Source organism: Anser brachyrhynchus (genome assembly GCF_964034855.1).
Source record: "Anser brachyrhynchus genome assembly, chromosome: 16".
Lineage (NCBI taxonomy): Eukaryota > Metazoa > Chordata > Aves > Anseriformes > Anatidae > Anser > Anser brachyrhynchus.
In genome coordinates, this window is record NC_137734.1 from 13502973 (window position 1) to 13524204 (window position 21232).

General features: G+C 41.4%; 1 protein-coding gene across 1 annotated transcript in view; it reads left to right on the forward strand.

Moving 5' to 3' along the window:
* The window catches only part of LOC308178992 (uncharacterized protein), a 383170-nt gene that overhangs the window by 101075 nt on the left and 260863 nt on the right, over positions 1 to 21232 (forward strand). Inside the window, exon 6 of the mRNA XM_080558356.1 lies at positions 9589 to 9694. The gene's annotated coding sequence lies outside the window, so the exon portion shown is untranslated. The remainder of the gene's footprint in view (positions 1 to 9588; positions 9695 to 21232) is intronic.

A 21232-nucleotide genomic window follows, 5' to 3' on the forward strand; every position in this document is an offset into this window, starting at 1 on the left:
AGCTGACCCATGAAGGGAATTAAAACCCCTCTGAGAAGGCAGCGAAGCCCCATGTGCTCTTCTGGGAAGTCTGCTCACTCTGTTTTACTGCCGAACGGCTTGTTTTCCCTGGACTCATTGACTAAGCTCTTCTTGTTTGCTTTTTTCCCGCTTTAGTGTTTTCTGGTTGCCTCCGTGGGCTTTTAAATCCCAGGAAGAATTGGCAGAGTGAAATAACTGTTTCATTGGTGATCCCTCCATAGCAATTTTTGTGTCAGCATGGATGTATTTTGTCACAGGAGCTTTGGTGAAATGTAGTGTGAGCCAGCTGCGTTGCGCTCCTTGTTGTGGTACGGTTCCTAGAAGCCTTGGCCCCAGCTCCAAAAGCATCTTCATTAAATGTGGACAAGTACTTCTGTGTTGCAAGTACTTGTACTTGCATTGTGTTTTCATGACTTGGGAAGAGAAGGTGGCTGAAGTATGAATTAGGTTCTTAAAATCTGGAACTGGTGATTTAAAATTACATGGAAAAATACAGTAATCTGAATTTTTGGGAGTCCTTGTCTGCAGTCCAGAGACTCTGTGACTAGCAGGTTCGGTCACAGGAATTTTTGGCATTCTGCGTGCTAGGGTCAGTAGATGATAGTTCCTGATTATAATCCCCCCAAATACTTTATGTAATAATAAGCTTGTCCTTTCTAGGGCTGCTGTACAAAAGAGGTCAAAACCTCTAATTGCATTAGACTTTTGCAATTCGAAAGGACTAAGTTATATAATTCTGTAGATATTAAAAGTTTTTGACATTTTAAGCCATTATAAACTCCATTTCCTAATTCCATAAGCAATGAGGCAAATGGACCAGATCTTTGGGGGTACAGAGCACTTGGGGCAGTGGTTGATTTCCATGTGTGGAGGGGTGCAATGCTGGCTTTGCATCTAATGAGATCCACTTACTTTGATTTTTGGTGTTTAACTCTGAATTTTTAGTCATATATAATAGGAAAAGTTGGGTGTTGGGGGAAGAACTTTCTTGAGTATTATACAGTTTGCAGTAGGTCTGTTATCTCCAGTGAATGTTACACAGATGTTCAGTCTGGTTTCAGCATGCATGAGAGGTAGAGTTGCTCTGCACATGCAGGGATGATAACTCCTGGACAGCCTAGTTCAGGATTGATTATTAATAGAAAAAAAAATCAACTGAAGTATTAAATAAGCTCTCGAGGGTTGTCATATTACTATTTCCTTTTTTTTTCCTTTCCCACCTGTTGCCTGTCTGTCCTCCTGCTTAGTCTGGACTCCTAGGTGCAGGAGCTGCTTGCATATAACCAACCACCTGTACACAATTCGTTGTTAATGTGGCCACATTTGCAGCCGCCCAAATTTATCACAGCTGCAGTTTAGATAGCTAGAACAGAACACAACTGAGTAATGAGAAATAAATTTATTGTGCACTGGTCATGTTTGAGAATCACTGCTTTAGATGTCTGTATTTTACCAGTAATTAATAAGGTTGAGCATGCACTACTCCCACTCAGGCTGAGTACTCTTTCCTATCAGGTGTCTGAAGTGGTGGGTCAGGAATGTGCCAGGGAACAAAATATGAACACATGCCAATGTTTTCAGAAAGTGTACCACATACACGCTCTGAGTCTGTCTTCTCCTGGCTAGGGTTAGATAAGAAGTAAGTGTAAAATATCAAAACCTTAATGCAACTCTGCCGTATCGTACATTAGGAAGCTGAGCCAGTGGGGAACTGCAGCGTCAGGTATTGTTTGAGTCCCACTATGAAGACGGGACCCCAGCACAGTCCCAGTTTCTGTTACTGTCTGAGGTGAGCCTGTTTTGACTTCTGCTGCTACCAGAGCTTGAAAGCAGCAACTTTCCTTTCTGCAATATGTGCACATACAAATAGAAACAATTTTTATAAGACTTTACAGAAGCATCCAGGTAATCTGCTGCTACGATGTCTGTTTTGTTGTTTTTTTGCTCTGATAGTCGTTCCGGCAGCAAAGGCCAATGTTACATCCAGCAGAAGTAGTTTCCTGCGTATCCATTAGGAGTGGGCTGAAAAGTAGGTCCCGTTTAACCTTGTGGGATGGCCCGAGAAGGCAGTACCGTGGCCAAGTCCAGGATGCTGTGTGCTGGGCCCGCTGCAAAAGATAAATAGAAGAATGAAACCCATCTTAATTCTGAAATAAATGCAGATTGAGGCTCTCTAGGAAAATTTGTGAACCTTGTTGGTTTTAAACATGCAGCACTGGTACCTTAATTGCCAGTCGCTACAGCAGTAGTGCAACTTACTGCAAGATATGTTATTAGTATGGTGACTATGGGTGAACTGATGAATTCCACAGAATAAACAAACTGTTGGTGTTTGCTTTTTATGAAAAGATGACCTCCTGCAGCAGTGATGAAGTTGCGTTCATATTACAACATTAGCTTTAGTTTTTGAGCTGACTTTCAAGTCTGTGAGTAGTCTGGTAGGTTCTCTGGCATAGGACAGAGAAGAGGACCAGTTACTGGGAGGGAGGAATGGTACTAGTGCAGATGATAAGGAATCTAAATTAAACCATAAGAGAGAAGAGAAGAAGGACGTTATAATATTTAAAAATGGCAAACTAAATAATATATAATTTACAGAAAATGACAGGGTAATGCTGAGACTATTTTTAAATCAACAGCAAATTAGAATTCAAACCTCTGATAGGTTTAACAGATGGTCTGGATCCTAGAATCCAAAACCCACACACTTTATTTCCCAGTATGTTAAGAACAAAATAATGCTATGCAGCCTTTGCGGAATGTTTTTTGCTATTAAGCTATGTTGAAGATAACTTTTGACCGAGGAGAACTGCATTGGGAGTGGAAAAACAGAATAAACTGGTTTAGTAAGAAAAAAAACCAACACAACACACTGCTCTGTATGAGCGTGACTGTGAACATGTTACAGGTTCTAGGTAAGGCAGACAGGAGAATTTGGAAAGTTGTGGCATGTCTGACTGGCCCTGTGTGGTTTAGTTCACTATAGAATAGCGAAAACAAGTGGATGTATCCACCTTGACTTCTACGGATATTAGAAAATATCTTTTCATGATGTCAACAGAAAAGGGGGAAGTGTTGTGATGTGAATGCTTTCATTCTGGAAAGGGTCATGCAAACAGCCTCAAAACTCTTTGTGGAGATGGGAAGGAGAAAGGTTGGGGTTCCAAGAGGAACATCTTTAGCAGGCAGCAAGCACATACACTTGAAAATCTGGTTATTTTCTGTCTTGTATTAGTACAGCTGCATCGTTGCTTCCACTTGTGGAGCCAGTGCATGTTGTGTCATTGGTAGTCCAAAAGATCACGTGTGGCGAGAAATGATTAAGATGTAGGCAAAAATAATGTATTTTTTTTCCTCCATTCAAAACAATACTGTTTTGATAAGACATTAAATACTTGCATATTTCTTGGAAGGGAGAGGTTTGTGGTGGGAGAAGCCTTCATAACAATGGATATGTAAGATCCATGTTTGATTTCTTCCTCTGCTTCAGGGAAAGCAATGCTTTCTCATGGGAGAATGCTTCAGCCACTGCTTGGTGGAAAATGCTGTGTGTCTCACTTACTGGCACTTGGATTTTATTTATAGGGAGGGCAAAACTCATTCTCTAAAATAAGCTTAGGACACTTACCTGGTAAGTGGGATACCTGGACTGCTGTTCTTATTACATAGAATATTTGTTGGTGCAAGGATGCAAGATCCTACAAGAAAGACTGAGAACTTCCCATACTAAACACCCATTAACGCAGGAAACAGTACAGTCCTGGGTGGTGAGAGTTGTCAGTTCATGTTCCTTTCGGTAGACAAGCCAGATGTCTCCTGTGTTTCATCTTAACCTAGCAGGGACTTCTTTGATGGAGTAGAGATTGGTGTCACAATCTTCTCAATCTCTTCTCCGATTCTTCCCAGTCTCTTCTCCGTTATGTTTTTGAGCGTAGCCCTGAAAATTCTTCCATGCTAATTTGTCATGAATTTATAAGCTTTGGAACTTTTCCATTTTTTATTTTACCAAATGTGCTAAATGCCCAAAGCATGACTTAAATATCATACAGTCTTACCTACATTGTTAACTATAGTGTGATGATGCTGGGAGTCGCTTTGGAAAAAAGGAGAACTTGTGTGTTACTGACGGCGGAAATGGCACTAACAGGAAGAGCCCGCGTGTGCTCAGCTCAACCCTAGCTGCTCGCAGGAGAAGGTCTGCGCTGCAGAAAGGCTTGCCTTGCCTCGGCGCTACTGATAAAAACAGGCGAGTGCTGTCTACACTGAGATTTACGTTATCTGTGACTAGGTGATAGCATGGCTGAGCAAAACCCGGCTTTCAGGATGACCCTCAGTGACTGAACACACAACACCGTTGTGTAAATGAAAAGTTTCCACAAACTGTTTTCATCCAGACTGTGTTGGTTTATTTGAACCATTTAGCAAATAATAGTTTGTAGGGAGGATCTGTGATTACTAAAGGAAGATTCATAAAGTGAGCCTGTATCTAGCAAACGCTGCTCAAGCAGATGACTGATACGTTAAGTTGCCTTTCCACTGCACTGAGCTGTCTCCACAGCTGGAAAGGCAAAAAGGACTTGTGTAATTTCGTGACTACAGGTCTCTGGTGAGTTTTGTGAGCACTTTTTGGCAGATGCGGTCGTGCTTTCACTGGCCAGGTTAGTTACACTTTGTTGTTGTTGTTGCTGACCATGACCTACAGCCTGCGTAATTTGGAGAGGGCACTAGTGAAGATGTGTTAAGCTGTGTAAAAGTTGTCACACTGAACGGTTAGGGTGTTCACTGGTATCTGGATTTGGTGCAGGAAGAAAAGCAAACTCTGTAGTGTTTCAGAGCTTTTGTCCTTGTTAAAGCTAGTTGGTATCTGGTAAAAGGAAAGTCTTGGTTTTGAAATCAAGTTGTTCATTGAATTTCAAGCTTTTTCCATGAGCTAGTGTTTTTGATGACATTTTTCTCAGAAAAGGTATCTCAAGTAAGGTAGAATTTTTAATCCAAATGAGAGAGAGATAATAGCCTAATTGATTGGATATTGAGTCAGGCAGAACAAAGAGACGATCCTAAGTCTCTGTATCCTTGGAAAACGCTCTGCCCACCAGGTTATGCGTTATCTTGTCTGCAGCTCTTAAGGAAAAAATGCAGAATGTCCTTTGCTGCACAGCAAAACTGTTTTGATATAGAAATATTTTTCTTTTATTCTCTATTTTCTGCAGGACATGAAAACTGTTTGCAGCCAATCTTTATTTTTTCCTTCTTTTGGCACTCTTGACACCCTTTTCCTGGAAATGAATTTGAGAACCAGAAATATGGGTGTTTTGCTGGGTGGAAGGAGCATGTGTGTAGGCTTTGTGCGCTCCCTAGGTAAACAGCTACAAATTCTTATTTATTTTAGCGTACACAAAAGGTGCCAGGAGCAAGAAATTTTGTTTGTCTGTGCTGGACACGGTTTGAGTAGCAGCAGCACATTCCTTCCTCAGCTTCCTCATGATATGACTACTTTGTTGTTTTTTTGTGTTGGTTAAAAAGGAGTTTTTCATTCACAGGTGAGTGTCTAAAGCTTACTTGTTGACATATTTGCTGAAAAGAATCCTAGTGTACACATTTTAGTGACCGCCTGACTGGCACCACCACGTTATTTCACCTATCGCCCTCTGAATCAGTAAATAAGAAATTGCGAGTTGCCTCAGCAAATCTGATCCATGAGCCTTCTCATCCAATATCCTGCCTCCATCGGTAGCCAGCCTGGATACTTCAGAAGGAACCCTACACGATACCCCGTAACTGTGGAATTGCATTTTGCACATGAGGTATTTTTATCTCAGGCAGTTAATACTTGGCATGGACCCAACCGTATTTTTATCTTTTTGTTGTAACTTATTGTTTTGATTATCAGTGCCAATGACTAATCCCTTTTGGATCTTTATAAATACTTATCTCAGTGATATTTCATATGAGGCAATCGGCTCCATAACTTGGTCATGGACTGCTTAGGAAAAATAATTTCTTTTTATTGGTTTTGAATTTGTTTTCATTCATCTTTACCTGATGTTCCTTTGTTTCTGTGTTATAAGGGTAAAAAAGAACACATGCGCTGTGCTCTGCTGCTCACTCTTCCTGATCTTCTCACTAAATCAAATCTTTTTGCCAATGTCATATGGAAGTCTTTCCCTGAATGTAAAACCTTTCCTTGTCCATTCTTAGGCTGCTTATTTCCGCTACATCTGGTTTTGAAATGGAGTGAGGAGTGAACATAGCCATCCAAGGAAGGGTGTGCCATCGATTTACTGAGTGTTATTAATATCGTTATTTGCAGATTGTTCCAAAAATTGACTTAATTTCAAAATACTAGTGAAGTGGGTGTGTGGGGAGCAGAATGTGAATTTCAAATATTATGAAATTAATTAGAGATCTTTTTCAGCACTACATTAGTAACCTCTATTTGGATTGGCACCTCAGCTCGGTATTACCAGAGAAATCATTTACTTCTCCCAACGGTGAGCTGGATGCAAGGAGGTATTATGGCAGAAATTAGTCAGAAATAATTGCAGAGACAAAAATAATTCCTTCTCGGCCTGTGAAGATGCAAAAAACCGTGGACTGGATCTTAGCTGGTATGTCGCGGCTGGCGCGGTGCCATTTTACACCAGTGAGGGCGCGGGCCCTTTACCTCAGCGATCCTCCCCGGGGAGGTGGCCAGTCACACACGCTGGTGGCTTTGGTTAGTGACAGAAACCTGGCTGCTCCTCCGGCCGGGGGGAATGTGGGATTCGTGAAACTTTAGGAGGGTTGTGGCGATAGTTGCCCTGAGATTGCTGATTCCATTCCTGCTTTTTGTTTTGTTTTAGTTGGCTTGCTCGGATTGTTTTCACTCTTTGCCAGGTGCAGAGTTGAATGGCAGGCCACACTCAAAAGCTCTTCTTTCACAAATCCACCCACGCTACAGATTTCTGTGTTCATCACGTTCTGTGACATGTAGCTCTTGGAAATATGCAACTTGGAAATAATATCTTTGAGTCTGAGTGTGCTTGGACTAGTACAAGATAGATTTGAAACTGTCCAGAGAGGGCAGGAAGAGAAAACTGTAGGAAAATAACTAAATAACTGGGAACCTTAGAGTCCCTTAGAGCAGGACTGAGCTGGAACGTTAGATCCAAACCCTGTGAATTCAGAAGATTCAGACCCAAATATCAGAGACCATGCTCATATTTAAATAAAGATGAGCCGCGGTGCCAAATAAAGATATCTTCTGGGATTTCAATCAGCTTTTGAGTTCCCCACAACTATGCATCGTGGTCCTGGCGCCCAGTTGTGTGTGCTTGCTCTTGTCTAGCTGCCTTACCCTCCAACCCTTAAGTTTTGTTATATATGTGCTTCCAGTGATGCCTTTCTGTCTGCACTCAGCAGTCAAACCCAATTCACAATATCCAGTGCAGGGTGGAGTTCCCATCTGAGTTTGTCAAAAATGTACACAGTGAGCTGAAGTTGATTTTCTACCAAGAAATACTTTGGTGATAAAGGAAACAAAAGAAGAGCTGACTGCCTTCTATTTGGGTTAATGAAAATCTGACTAACTGCCCAAGTTTGGGATGGTTCTCTGGACCCCTGTGGGACCTGATCTCTCCTGCGGTTATTTTCACCGGGCTGAGTTCATTGACTTCACAGCAACTTGCTTAGAATTTGAATTGGTGGTACGTTAGCGAAGGAAAGGAGCAGGGATTTTCAAACCAGCATGAAGAAAATAAGAAATTAAAGGCAAAATTCAGAAAATTATGGGGGTAAACGGATGAATGATAGTTTGGGGGATTTGTTTGGAACAGGATTTATTCGGATTGCAACGATCATAAATTGCTACCACTTAGTTACTACTACCATTACCAATCAAGATGAGGAAAATCAGCAGACATGTACTGGAAGCTGGATTAAATCCAGTGTGTCCTTATCAAAAAACAAAATGAAATGTAGAAACCACAATTTATATGAGGCATGATCCTCCATAGGTTATTTTGGCACCAATACCGATGCTGCCCTTACTTCTGTTTTATCTTCATGGTGACTGTCTCCAAATAACAGAAGAAAGGAGACAGGCAGGGGAGGCTATACTTTATTCAGCAGTGCTTATTTATAGCATTAACTGTATATCTTAAACTGTTGAGATTGTCCTGTTTCAGCCTTTCTTCTTATAATCTACTAGAAAATCGCCTAGTGGGAGTCTTTTAATATTACCCTTTTGACTGCAGCTCTCTGATTTTGATTATGCATTGCGTTGCGGGTGAAATTTGGGTTAAAGATAATTGTAAATATGGTATTGATATTAAATGATGTTTTCCCAACATTGCAATAATGCTTGTTTTGTTTGCTGGAGAGTTTATTACTTTTTGATCAATAGCATGTGAGATTTGTGAGGGAAATTAGCATAGTGAATAACAATTAGGAGAAAAATCAATGGCATTCAGACAAATAAGTGACTTGAAAAAGTCCCATAGGCACACATACACTTACTCAGATTCTTTAGAGTGTAATATATCTCATTTTGAATTCTAGAAGAGGAGAGAGCTATTTGGACCAGAACTGAGACTGATGGCAGTATAATTGAACTACAGCGGGACTATTTGTTGCTATTTAGCGTTTCTAATAGCTCGTATGTATGACTGCTTTGTTCACTGGCTCTATGAACTTCCTTTGACTTCTGTGATATTTTTTGTGTGTTCTCTACTGGTCTGCTTTCTTGTGTCACCTACTCTACTTAGGTGACAACACCATGGTTGCCCACACCATGTACTTCTTTCAGTCACCTCATATACTTGCTTTTCCCCTACACATAGTAGGGCCCATCTGCCTTACAAGAGCCAAGAGGGCTTCAGATGAGGTAGGCAAGTGGAAAAGTTCCAAGTAAGCAGATACAACTTGTTCTTCAAAAAAGCTTTAAGCTATGCAGCTCTTTGCCACAGCATGTTACAGATCCTAAAAAGCTTCTAGATTATTTCGTGGAAGAAAATCTACCTAGTGCTATCAAACACAGGAAAACCTTCCTGGCTTAGGAAGCACGTGGTACTGAACATAGTCAAGAGCTCAGTGTTTTGGTTCTCTAGATGTTTGCATTCCTGCTGTGTGCATCTGAGCACACCCCTCTCTGGCAATCCTGTTCAGGAATCAATGTTTAGAATAATAGCTCTGCTTTCCTCTGAATTGAGCTGCTTAATAACTATTGCTGGGGAAATCAATCAGCTCTATGATATCTTATTACTTACGCTAATTTAATCACAAGAAATGGGTCATTGCTTCAGTTCAGAGGGCAAAATGGGTGTGGGTGGATGTGAGGTTGTACAGAGGTAGGAGCAGAGGAAGGGAGACTCCATGATTTGGCACATGAGGGATAGAAATGGTGTGGGCTTTCCCAAGGCTGTACAATGAATGATATGGAGAAAACCCACAACCACGCTCTAGAGCTCCTGGTAATGTATAGGTTATATACGTAATCTATAGGTTATTTTCAATGTTGTTTTCATGTTCCAAAGAATCTTACAGGTGGCTTTTCTTTATTTCCTCTCCATTTTGTTGATCTCTGCACAGGCTAAAAGAGGATGATCATCAAGAGAAACAAGCAAAGAGGAAAGATCTGTGACTTCCGTCAAGGAACTCTGAGCCCACTGCAAGTTTTCACATACCCCAGAGAAAGGTAAATGCAAAGGAACTGTTCATGTGTTCAGTGCGTAATACTTTAAAAGAAGGAAACAACATCTAAACAGGGTGTCTAAAGAAATAAGTTTAATGGACTACATGTGTAAATTCAGCCATGCAGAGATTGTCGTAGCATTTTCAAGCTCTTGCCTAAATTCTATTTACTTGCCTATATACATGACTATGTTATGTAAAACCTTTTTTTACCGTCTTGTACGTAGTGGAGAGTACCATTTTTGTCCGTCACTAAAGAAAGTAAATTAGTAACAATTTCTACACACTGAACTGTATCTGTACTGTCATTTTATTTTCCTCAAAAGATGTCTTTCATTCAGAAGAAAACTGGATGTTTTCTAGGATAACAAAATGTGGAGTTCCAGAAGCTAAAAAATGCCAAATACATTAAGTGTAGCTGTTGTAGAAAGTTATGCATCTGCATGATTTACGCATTTTTGTTTAGGTACTTGTTTAGAGCACCTTGAATTCTTGCAATGTAGACAGGTGTAGATTTTACTCAATCCTGTCGTTTTTGTATGTTTTCCCCTCCAGTACAGAGGAATATGTGAGCTTAGAGGAAACTATTTACAAACTCTAAAGGCTAACACCTTTTCTGGAATGAAACCTTTCCAGTGTTCCAGGATATTGTAAAGAGCAGTCCATGCTGGAGGAAAGGCAGTGAATACATAGTGTTCAAAACTTTAAATAGAATATAGTTTTGTGTGGACAAAAGCAGATGTGTTTTTAAAAGTGCTAACTGATCATGCTTAATCCTTTAAGGAATTGCTTTCTCTGAAATAGTGGAATTGCTTTTAGAGTTGGTCCCTTCCTAGGGGAAAGAAAAGAATCAAAAACTGACCCATCAAACATGTCAGGCTGTTACTAAACCTCACTGTGAAAGCAGCGCCACTTTCCTGACAAATAGATCTTGGACACTATTAGAAAAACAGAAAGCACTGGTGCTAACTGCTGCACTAACACTATCTAATTCACTTTATTAACTAGGTAATGAACTGAAGCCATTGTGGTCTAATTGAAATAAATAAATACATTAAAACGATGAATTAAAGTAACTGCATTTTGATGGGTTTGGGTTATTCATATTGCTTCAGAATGTTATTTTTAATCCAAACACTGATGGACACATCTTCTTGTGCCCCAGGGATAGTAGAAGTATCTTATTGGCCTCTCTTTTTTTACCCCATTTACTTCACATTTCACACTGCTTCCAGATGATTTTTTCCTAGCAAGATCTGGTTGCTTTAAGAAATAAAAGTATAAATAAAAAGAACAGGGAAGGCTTCAAATAAGATTAAAATGAGTACCAAAATATAGGACTCTAGTGCTTAGGTATCTCTTAAGTGCCTTTGAATGTCAAAAGATTTTTAGAAGTAGTCATATTTAGCCAAACTCAGTGACTTAGATGGGGAGTCTGCCACAGGCTTAGGAATGATTTGGCTGATGCAGGGCTCTTTTGAGTGTTTACCCTGAGCTTATTTTTCATCAGCTGCAGCATTTGATGCAATAATATGAAATAACCTTTTAGGAAAGGTTAACTAATCACGCAAAACTCCCCAGTAAAAGAGTTGTCATGTTTTTTCCATCCAACACACTGCGTGGTCCTTCAGTGCTTTGTTACTCCTGTGCATCTGCTCCGTCCTGTTGCTTGGGGATTCCATGTTAACTGCAGGTTTGCTCTGTTCATTGCATTGTGCTAGACAGCTGAAGAATATATTAACTTTGATCTTCCTGGGGGTCAATTTCTGCAGTTGCTACAGAGATGCTTTTTCATCAGGAAGAGGGAGGGAAGTGGCCTCAGTGGTTGTAAATGGGAGGGAGAGTGCTTTCAAGACTCTCTTTGTGAAGCTGTAATCTGAACTATGACTTAGAACTTTGTCTCTGAGGTCTCTTTTCCTCTCCTAACAAGATTATATGGCTTTAACTTGTCCCCTTCTTATTCAGCTAATGATCAGCTGGGCAGGTAGACTACTAACCTCTCTTCTCTTACAGTCTTTTTCATCCAGATGTGCTGTTCTGCTTACAGCAAGATACGCAATTGCTCATAGTCTCAACTTGTTTTCATTGGCACAGGTTGAAAGCTAAATAAACTTTAACTATTCTAGCTTTACACCCTTTTAAACAGGGATATATTTTACTCCCCTACGTAGCTACATCTACAAAGGTAAGTGGCTGTTTGCTGGTTTTAGCCTGTAGCTGTTGTCTGTGTTGGCCTCGTGCTTCTGTGGAAGGAGCAGTTGCAGGGCACAAGTCAAAATCCCTTTAGCAGCTAAAAATGCTTGACCTGGAAGGTGAAGGAATAATTCTTCAAACTACGTGAATTGATTAATTCTGGTTTTAATTCCTCCTTTTCTCTTTTGGTGGTTAAAGTGGGCAGCCCTATGTTTATCAGTTTGCAGATACCACTAAAGGAGCATAAATGAGTGCTTAAAAATGAAATGAAAAAATAGGATCCTGGAATAAGTACATTACTTTAGTGTGTGAAACAAGAACATAAAATTATACCCAAAGGAAAGCCTAAATCTGTAACCTAGTACACTCCTGAGATACTCCAATGCCCTTATTACGTTTATTAATGAGGGCTGTGAGATCTTAACAGGAATGCTGGCACTGCCATTCTGCTCTGTTGCTTTACAGTTTGGGGGAAAGTAATAATATAGATGATTAATTGTAAAGCAGAAGTCCATGGAAGTTTGGGGGCAGAGAATGGTTTCCTTTCTTAAAAATTCTAATTAATTCTGTATCACCTGTTATATAACAGACTCCTGATATCTGCAGTGTCAGAAATCAGGGCCTGATCCTACTTCCCACTGAAATCGATGGGATTTTTGTCATTGATGGAGCAGCTGAGCAAGTGAGTTGCAAGAATTCATTTATTCAACAAATCCGGCTGCTTTCTGCTTATCTCTATTGATTGTACTCATGTCCAACCAGGTTTGCAGCATTAGCTGCATTACCTTACAATAACAGGGTAACTCACTTGGGGCATGTTCTTACCAAGCACTAGAATCCACATGAAGATAAACAAAAGGCACGTTCCATGCAAAGATGCCTTCAGCATTTACAGGGGCAGGTGCCGCTGTTGCTAGTTGTATGACTCAAGGAACCACGTTCCCTTTTTGCAGTTGCCGAGCTCAAGACAGAAATGTGAAGTGGCTTGTGAAAGTTGAGCTAATGCAACGGAAAGATGATGCAGCAACATATAAAAACTTTGGGCTTGGGAAACCTGGCTTCACATTTCAGTTCTCTCACAAGCTTCTGTATCGCCTTCTGAGTCTGTCTGTCATCTGTCATATGGGCTTCAGGCAGCCTTTCCTCACGGGATGTGATGCTGGTGTGCAGACTCACTGCAGGCAGCAATGCTGTCTTGGCACCCTGGAGGAGGGCTTGGGCAGGCAGCCTGGGCAGAGGTGTGCCCTCCTGCATCGCTGCGCTGCTGTCACTCCTACCTTTGGCTGCCTCTGGACAGTTGTAGTCAGCCAGAGGGGAACCAGGAATAGGACTGAGGTTCCTGTGGGCAGCCTTGCTCCCCGTGTCTGCCAGCCTGGTGGTAGGCATGCTCTGAAAAGGGGGAAAGAATGTTATTTTCCATTTTCTAACTGGGTGTCGTAAACCACTTGCACTAAAAAAGCAAATATTGAAACATCTTCAATGAAACCTTTTCACAAACGTGGAGTTTTGGCCTGGACTTGTATGTAGTTGAGCATACCCAGCACTTCTCTCTCCCCATGGGCACCAGTTTGTGTGTCCCACCTCTCCATCACGCAGCAGGAACAGGAGAGCAGGTTTGTTATGTACTGTGAGCAGCTGGAAGTGAGGCAGGGGCAGGAAATTTGTGGAATCGGTGCTGAGCATCCTTTGTTCTGCCTAAGAAGTCACTTTCCAGAGCCTTGTATGTGTCCTCTTTTGAAGGAAGTGGTTTTAGAAGGATAGAACATGTATGACTATAATTCTGGTTTGCAAATAAATCATCAAAGGGAAATTTTTGCAGGAGCGATTCTAACAAGCTTAGCACAACACATCCTTTTGCTCCAGACTCTTGCCTGGGCCCTGGGCCTGAAATCCTTGATTACTATTGCTTATTTTTCTTTCCTATTTTGCTTATGTACAGAAGCTTTTGTTTTCTGAACAACTCCTCCACTTTCCATAACTTATAATCAAAGAAGACAGAGCAGTTCAGTCATTATCCACTTGTTTTCCTTGCATTGTGTGATGTAAATATTGATCTCCTAGACATCTCTTTTTTCATAACGTCATTCAGATTTTCCTACTTCTAGGGTTCGTTATATGCAAGTTACATGATGGACCCGAGGGGTCAACCCTCTGGATTTTGGTGGAGAGATGGTGATGGTGGAACAGTTTGATCTGTGAAGAGATCCATATCTCTTCCCAGGTGATGGTGTGTAGCTTCAGAGCAGTAATTGATTTGGAGATCTAGAGGAGTTGCATGTGGGTACATCAAATATTTGAGTCCTGTGATACAACTTGCTTTCTTGCTGCTTCACACAGATTTATATGGGCACACAGTACAGTATGTCAGCATCAGGTAGATATCAAACCATGGCTATTTGGTTGGTTTAGTTGCTGGATTATTTACTGGACAGTCAGCAGGTAGAACAAGCCTGAATCTGATCCACTTTAGCACTATGCTTCTTGCTGGAGGAAGAGAGGAGTAGCTGGTCACTGAAATAACTAGACGCCTCCTGTTCTACCTGAGAGGTTCCCTTCAAGATCAGACCCTCCCTGGATACCAAAATACTCTTGCCTATAACTCTGTATTTAATAAAAACCTGCTTTGTTGAACAGCAAACCCTGAGGAATAGCTTCTGCTTTGTTATTTTCCCATAGTCTCTTGAGGGTTGTGTGTGTGTTAAAATTATCAAACCTTTTACTTTTAATCCAAAGCTCACTTTTGCTGATATTGTTATAATTCCTTCCCTTTTCAACCACATCCCCCACCTTTTTTTTAATATATTATTATTTGAAGAAAAGCAGAGCTAAGACATGATTTAGGACCAGTCAAACCTCTGTGGCTTCCTTTTGCGTAAAGAAGCTGAGTGCAAGATTCTGTGCAAACATCTTTCTGTTTATGTATATAAACTAATTATGGAGACCTCGATCCTGCAAAGAGCTCTGTGTATAAGCCAATGAAGCACCGGAGTTCTGCAGAGGGCAGAGCTCGTAATATAAATACAGCTTACAGCCTTGCCTGAAAACCATATTGCTTTAAACATACTGTTATATTTTAAGTCCTGAGTTCTCTACAAGTACAGTTATATAAGGTTGCGTTCTAAAGATGTGTTCAATTCTGCATTCATACTGGCATAATTACACTGGAGAAGGTAGTCTTTATACAAGTATTACTGTCTTCATTAAAATTTGTATCGGTATAATTTCATTGGTTTGAAAAAAGAAGAAGAAACAGAGAACTGAACAGTATCCTTAGCCAATGTTTTTGTCAGTAAAACCTAAATATACATAGATGAGACTGAATACCAGCAGTGCATTTCACAGTTAATTCCCAAGCGTCTTACACTTCAGTGTAGTAAAACCAGTTGTTCAGTGGGATTTAGAAACAGACGTTGACTAATTTTTTTCTAAGTGTTTGTTCTGTAATATAATTAAATGTATTGTTTTGTTGTAAACATTTTTTCAACAGCTCCGGGTACTTTTTGTTTTATTTAGTCCCCCAGACAGACACGATGGGGCAAAGTCTTTGCCATTCTTAAATAACCACAGTGGTTGCACCAACACTTGGCCTACCTAACCTGGTGGCATTCCCCAAAGTGCATGTTTTCTAGTAAAATGGCTGTTGAAATGATTCAAGTGATTGTTGTTGCTCTGCATATTTGCATGAAGAATGATTAGTAGGCTTATGAAACACTTCCTTGAAGTGAAGTCTGCTTTCGTATGGCTTTTGCTCGTAGGAAATCCCATCGCTGAAAAATCTGGTGCACTGCACTCAAGTTTCAAAACACTGGGTACCGTTAACGAACCCAAGTACTGAACACTAACCTCCCTTTCCAAATTCCATTTTGAGCTAAGTTTTTTTTTGCCTGTCAGCCAGTTCCTCGCGTCACTTATCCGTTATCAACGGAAAAATGTATGGAAAGTGTCCTGTAAATGGGAGCAGCTCATCTCTGCTGGGGATTGGTGTGTGGTACCGCCCTGTGAAGTTCCCAGATGTCACCGACTTCACCTTGTGGTACAAATGGAAGCAAATGACAGTTCCCCTTTCTGCCTCGTGCTCATGCAGAAGTTTGTTAGATAAGCAGTAGGTGACTGAAACATGTTGACAAGCAGGGAATAGTCATTAATTATAGATTAATTGCACTCGCAAAGAGCAGCTGACTGGTAGTGGAATGGGTAACTCTTTATTCCTTGATTTATTTAGTGCCTCTTTTTGTGTATTTTCCATGGACTGTGGCAGAAACATCTTTTCAGAATTGATCTACAAATGTGGTGTGCAGACAGAAGGATGAATATTAATATGTCTCAATACATTTCTAGGCAAAGGGCCTTGGGTCAGGCTAATGGAGAACGGGTGGGAGCAGCTGTAGCACACAGAGCTAGAATTGTGCTGGGTGGCCTGAATGAAGCTCTGAACTTCTTTTGAATATTAGGAGAGTCTGAATTCCCAGGAAATACAGCATTCTCTTCAAAATAGTCACTGAAATCAAGAATATATAGAGGAGAAAAACATACTTTCTCCATCTTCGTTCCCCTAATTTTGATTATTTATTTAACTTCTCTTTCCATTCTCCCCACTTCAGCTTCATTGTATACGTTTTATTCAAGAGGAACTCAGCAGATAAGATGAACGCTGCCGGGGAGGGACTGCTAGCACTGCCCTTAAATTTTCTGTGCCAATTATGAGCACATCTGCAATATGAAGAGGAGAGGGAGCTAGTGGACTGGAAGACCAGAACTGCGTTCAGATCAATAGATGAGCTGACATTGAGGCTAGAGGACTGAGAGAAGTAGTGGAAAGGATAGACATATTTGGCAGATTTCTGAAGACATTCAATAGCAACACAGAGATGGAGCTGATAAATCAATAGCTCTTTGGGGAGATTAGATTGATATTTTAAATGTATATGGAACTGTCCTAGCCAGGAAGACCGAACAACCACTGAAGGAACAGATAAGCAGAGAAACATTAATTCATATTTCTATATCATTTTAGTGTGCTTTTTTAAAGAAACTGTGTGGAGCTCAGAACTGCTTTCTGTTTGCAGCTGGGAGGCTGGATCAGATGTAAACCTGAACGGCACTCGGGAATTTCTCAGGCTGGTATGGGTTAAGTTAGCATTAATGAATAAATTATTGCTGTTATGAAAAAGCATTTAACACAGAGGTTGTCAGTTCTCAGCAGGACAGGACTGGGACAATTGTGCAATACTCCTTAAGGGTGGAGGGGAAGTCGGCCCAGTCCCACCATGTATTATCTGTGTGGGGGTGTTTTCAAGAGCCCAAGGATGTAAAGGAAGGCATTATGGCAACCTTCAAACCATGTGATCTGCAGGACTTAGAATCTAAATTATGCTTTGCTGAAGACAAGGAGAGTTTTGTCAATGATCTCAATAGGAGCAAAACTGGCCCTTTGTACACAGGGCTTTGTACTCCTTTTGACCACTCAGGCTGCCTCCTCATGCTACCAATTATATCAGCTGTCATAAATTAGAGACAAAATGCTATAAAGTGGTTTTAATCATCCTGGCATTCCTGGGGTGAACTGCAACTTGTGCTCTGTGCTGATCAGTGTTTGGCTCTCCCACAACGTCCCTCCATCTTCCCTACAAACCTGCTGGAAGTTCAACTTGAGAGTTTTTTTGCAAGCGATACTGTTGTTGTGTTCACCAGATGTTGTGAAGCTAAATTAAAGGATAGCTTGTACTAATGGAATTTCCTAGAAGTTTACAAGTGAATTATTATGGTTGGAAAACTTTGGCTATTTAATATATATTTCCACAGAGGCATGAGGGGGGAGGACTGTGATGAATAAAGTAAATGTATAATGATGCGGGGGGATGTCCTTGGTTTGCCTTCCCTTATTTTGAACTCGATGGAAATTGGATCAACCCAAAGATGGACCACCCACTCATCTGTCCAGATTGCATTAGCCATAGTGGTTTGTCTGGTACTCCTTCACTGTCCAAGACTCACTGGACTGGCCTGTTTAACAGGGATCTGTTACATGCTGAAATATTTTTAGAATAATTTTATTTAAAGAAAACAAAAATACCAACTGCTAAGAGAAAACCAATTCTACGACAGTGGGGTCAGTTTGATCTTGTCTTTAACTGCAAATACCACTTTATTTTATTTGCACTATTTTTATTTGTAAATAAATGACAGATAAGTGTTTCAGATGAAGAGATCATTTCAAAATCACATGCTTTTCTGGAAAATAGCGTATCTCAGCAGGACTTGGAAGGCTCCTAGCTTGAGACGCATTGTGTTTGGAGTTGATAACATTGGTCTTTGCAAGTTTATAACCCCTCAGTTACCCTGAACATGGCTGCCTTCTGCGAGGGCTTTTGCTGATTACTGTTAAATTGCAGTATGGTGTAATTAAGAGGAAGGGGGAAATGAGGCCTGCCAACAGTGTAGGGCTTCAAAAATTGCTTATGGGGCTGACAAAACAGATTTCTTCACTCGGGAAATCAATGTGTTAGTGTAAAGAAATTGGAATATCACTTTCTTCACTAGATATTTGTGGTTGGACACTTGATCTTCCTCCTTTTGACACAAATACTTGCTTCTCCTTACATATACCATGATTGCTCAAATCATGATCATACACTAATGTGAGACGGGGCTTAGGACCAATTGATTACATGCCTAACTTATTCTGCAGGCACCCTCAGAAAAGGTGAGGCCAGCCAGGCTGTGCTGGCTCCGTTTGTGTTGGGTTATAGAGCTCTGCCTGCAGCTGGCTGAGGCTGATCTTGGGCTCGTGGAGATCTGCGTGGAGGCTCGAATGTCCCTACCTGTAAGCTGGATGATGTTCAGTGCTATGTAACGTGTGTTCCTGGGGCTCCCAATGCCTTCAGCAATCAACGTGACAGCCTGTGCCCAAAACAAAAAACTCTGGTAGGACATGTTGGATTAGACCGGAAGGTTTTCAGGCCAGTAAATCGGCATGTGTAAAATTGTTATTTTCCTTGGTGATCTTGTCATTCTCAAATGTGAAATGTGAACCATCAACTGGCTTTAGTCTTTTTGTGAAAATTGCCAAAAGAATCTAAGAGGTAGTGGCAAATGTGAACCTAATCCAAAGAAGTTTGGAACCAAACCCACTCAAATTAGGAAATGGAAAAAAAAAGGGGGGGGGGGGGGGAATAAAGGACTAAACATAACTAAATCTGAGGCCAAAACACTAAAATGCCTTAACCAAAGCATTTTGCGTCACTCCAGGGCAGAGATGAAGTCAGGATACTTTAAATGTATCCCTAATCATAATTTGTCTGGATTTCTTTTTAGTTTAACCTAGCTGTTCAATTTTCTTAAGATTGATTTTCAAATGATTTCAATATGTCAATGATTACCCAATTTAATTCTGATTTCATTATGGTTTGCCTTTTTTCTGGCAATATACATATATACTTGTAGCATATGTGCATTCGTGCTTCTGTAGTTGTGTGCGCGCACACCTACGCGCATCTGTGACCTCAGATTTGGGAGACCTGGTGGTTGTTCTTGATTCTCCTCCTGCTGCGTGGCTTTACAAATGTTCTTACCTTCCACATGCCCTCTTGCACTTTCCTCTTGCTTGTAAAGGCAATAGCTTTTAGGGAAAGGCTTGCTTTGTTTTTTACAGTGTATACCAGGGGAGCTTGTTGATGGAGATAGTGACTTTTGGCACTACCAAAACCAAGAGGGGAGCATTCAGCTGCAGGCTTACGTTAATAGTTAGCAAACAACACTATTTGTGTGTGCTGGGGTTAAAAAGGACATCCGTATTGGCTTAAACTGACATCTAAGCTTGAGAGGACTAAATACACTCCTAGTGTCGTGTTCCCTAGGCCTTGTATTTGGCCATCTCTTCTGCAGTTTAACCATTGGCTGCAAAACGCTGATTCCTGAAGATGAACGGTGATACACGCTACTGACCAAAACTGCCCAGACCTTGGCAATTGCACCCTTCTGCTTCCCCTTCTCTCCACCCCAGCCCTGTAGGGCAGCCCTGCAGGCACCTCTATCCATCACCCACCCTAACAGTGGCAGGCAACTGTCTGCCCGCTTCTCACCGCGTCAGCTCTGTTGATGCCTCAGACAATGGATGGACACGTTTGTCGTAATTCTGTGCAAATCTCTCTCAATGGATATGAATGTTTCTGGCCCTTGGTTCTGCATGGCTTTCCATGTCGGCTCACCCTGCTGCTGTTCCCCACGGACACTATAGCCAAGAGGAAGCAGAGCTGCTTCCAATAGCTCAGCAGCTGCGCCCTGTCAGCCTGTTGAAAGGCAATCTCCCTTAACAATGGGCTAAAACGTTAGCGCTACTGTGCAGACATCACAGGCTTACCCTCACTGAGCAGTACGGTTGTGTATCTCGTGGCTGCCACATACAGGACCTTACCCATCCATCAATATCATCACTTTAAGGGGAGGGGGGGAAGCAGCAGAGACGTGTTCCAAATGGTTTCACACTAGAAGGAAGCGGCAGACTTTGTGTTTGGCACCACGCACTGGAAGTCCCCATGCTGGGCAGCACCTCTCCCCGCGGATGGGCAGGAGGAGTTGCCTCTGGGACGTCATGCCTTTGATTAAAATTGGCAATTGTGAGTCTCCTGCTGGCCCCAAGGCAGCTTGGTGAAATGACTGCTCGTGACAGCACGAGCGCAGGAGCCTGTCATTCAGTTTCCAGCCTGCTTTAGTGTCGATGCAAGCCTTGCCAAAAATATTTCTCCAAGCAACACTTACAGTAAAGCACCCTCCTGTCCTGGAACCTTTACATTAATTAAATGAAAATAGATCAGGCAAAATCAAAGGTCTTCTTTTGTTGATTAAACCACAGTTTGTGTGGCAAATATCCTCCATCTGCTTACAGAAAATGTTGGCTCCTGAATCCCCATGAACCAACTGCAGCCAGAGGCTGTGCTAGAGCTCTTGAAACCAGACCGAACTCTCCCCACGACAGCACTGCCCCGTGCTGCCCCAGCCCCTCCTGCGCCTGCTCTCCCCTAGGCATTGCCGAGGCAGGTCTAGCTGTGGAGTTGAGTCTTATTGGAAATGTAAAATGAATATCTAATAACAGGGCAATTTAGTAGAGCAATTCCAAATGGCTGAAGCAGATTTATATCAGCACATTGATTAGTTGCTGGAGACTTGCAGAATCTTGATGGGCTCTGGCCAGATGAGCTCTATTTGATGATATTACTCCTGTTGAGTTTTACACAAATTTCTCTTTATTACTCTCATTTCCTCTCCGAGAAAATCTACAGGTATCGAGAGTCTGGGGCCTGCACCCCTGGCCCACCTGAAATCTCCAGCATTTGAGAGGTACCTAGGTAAT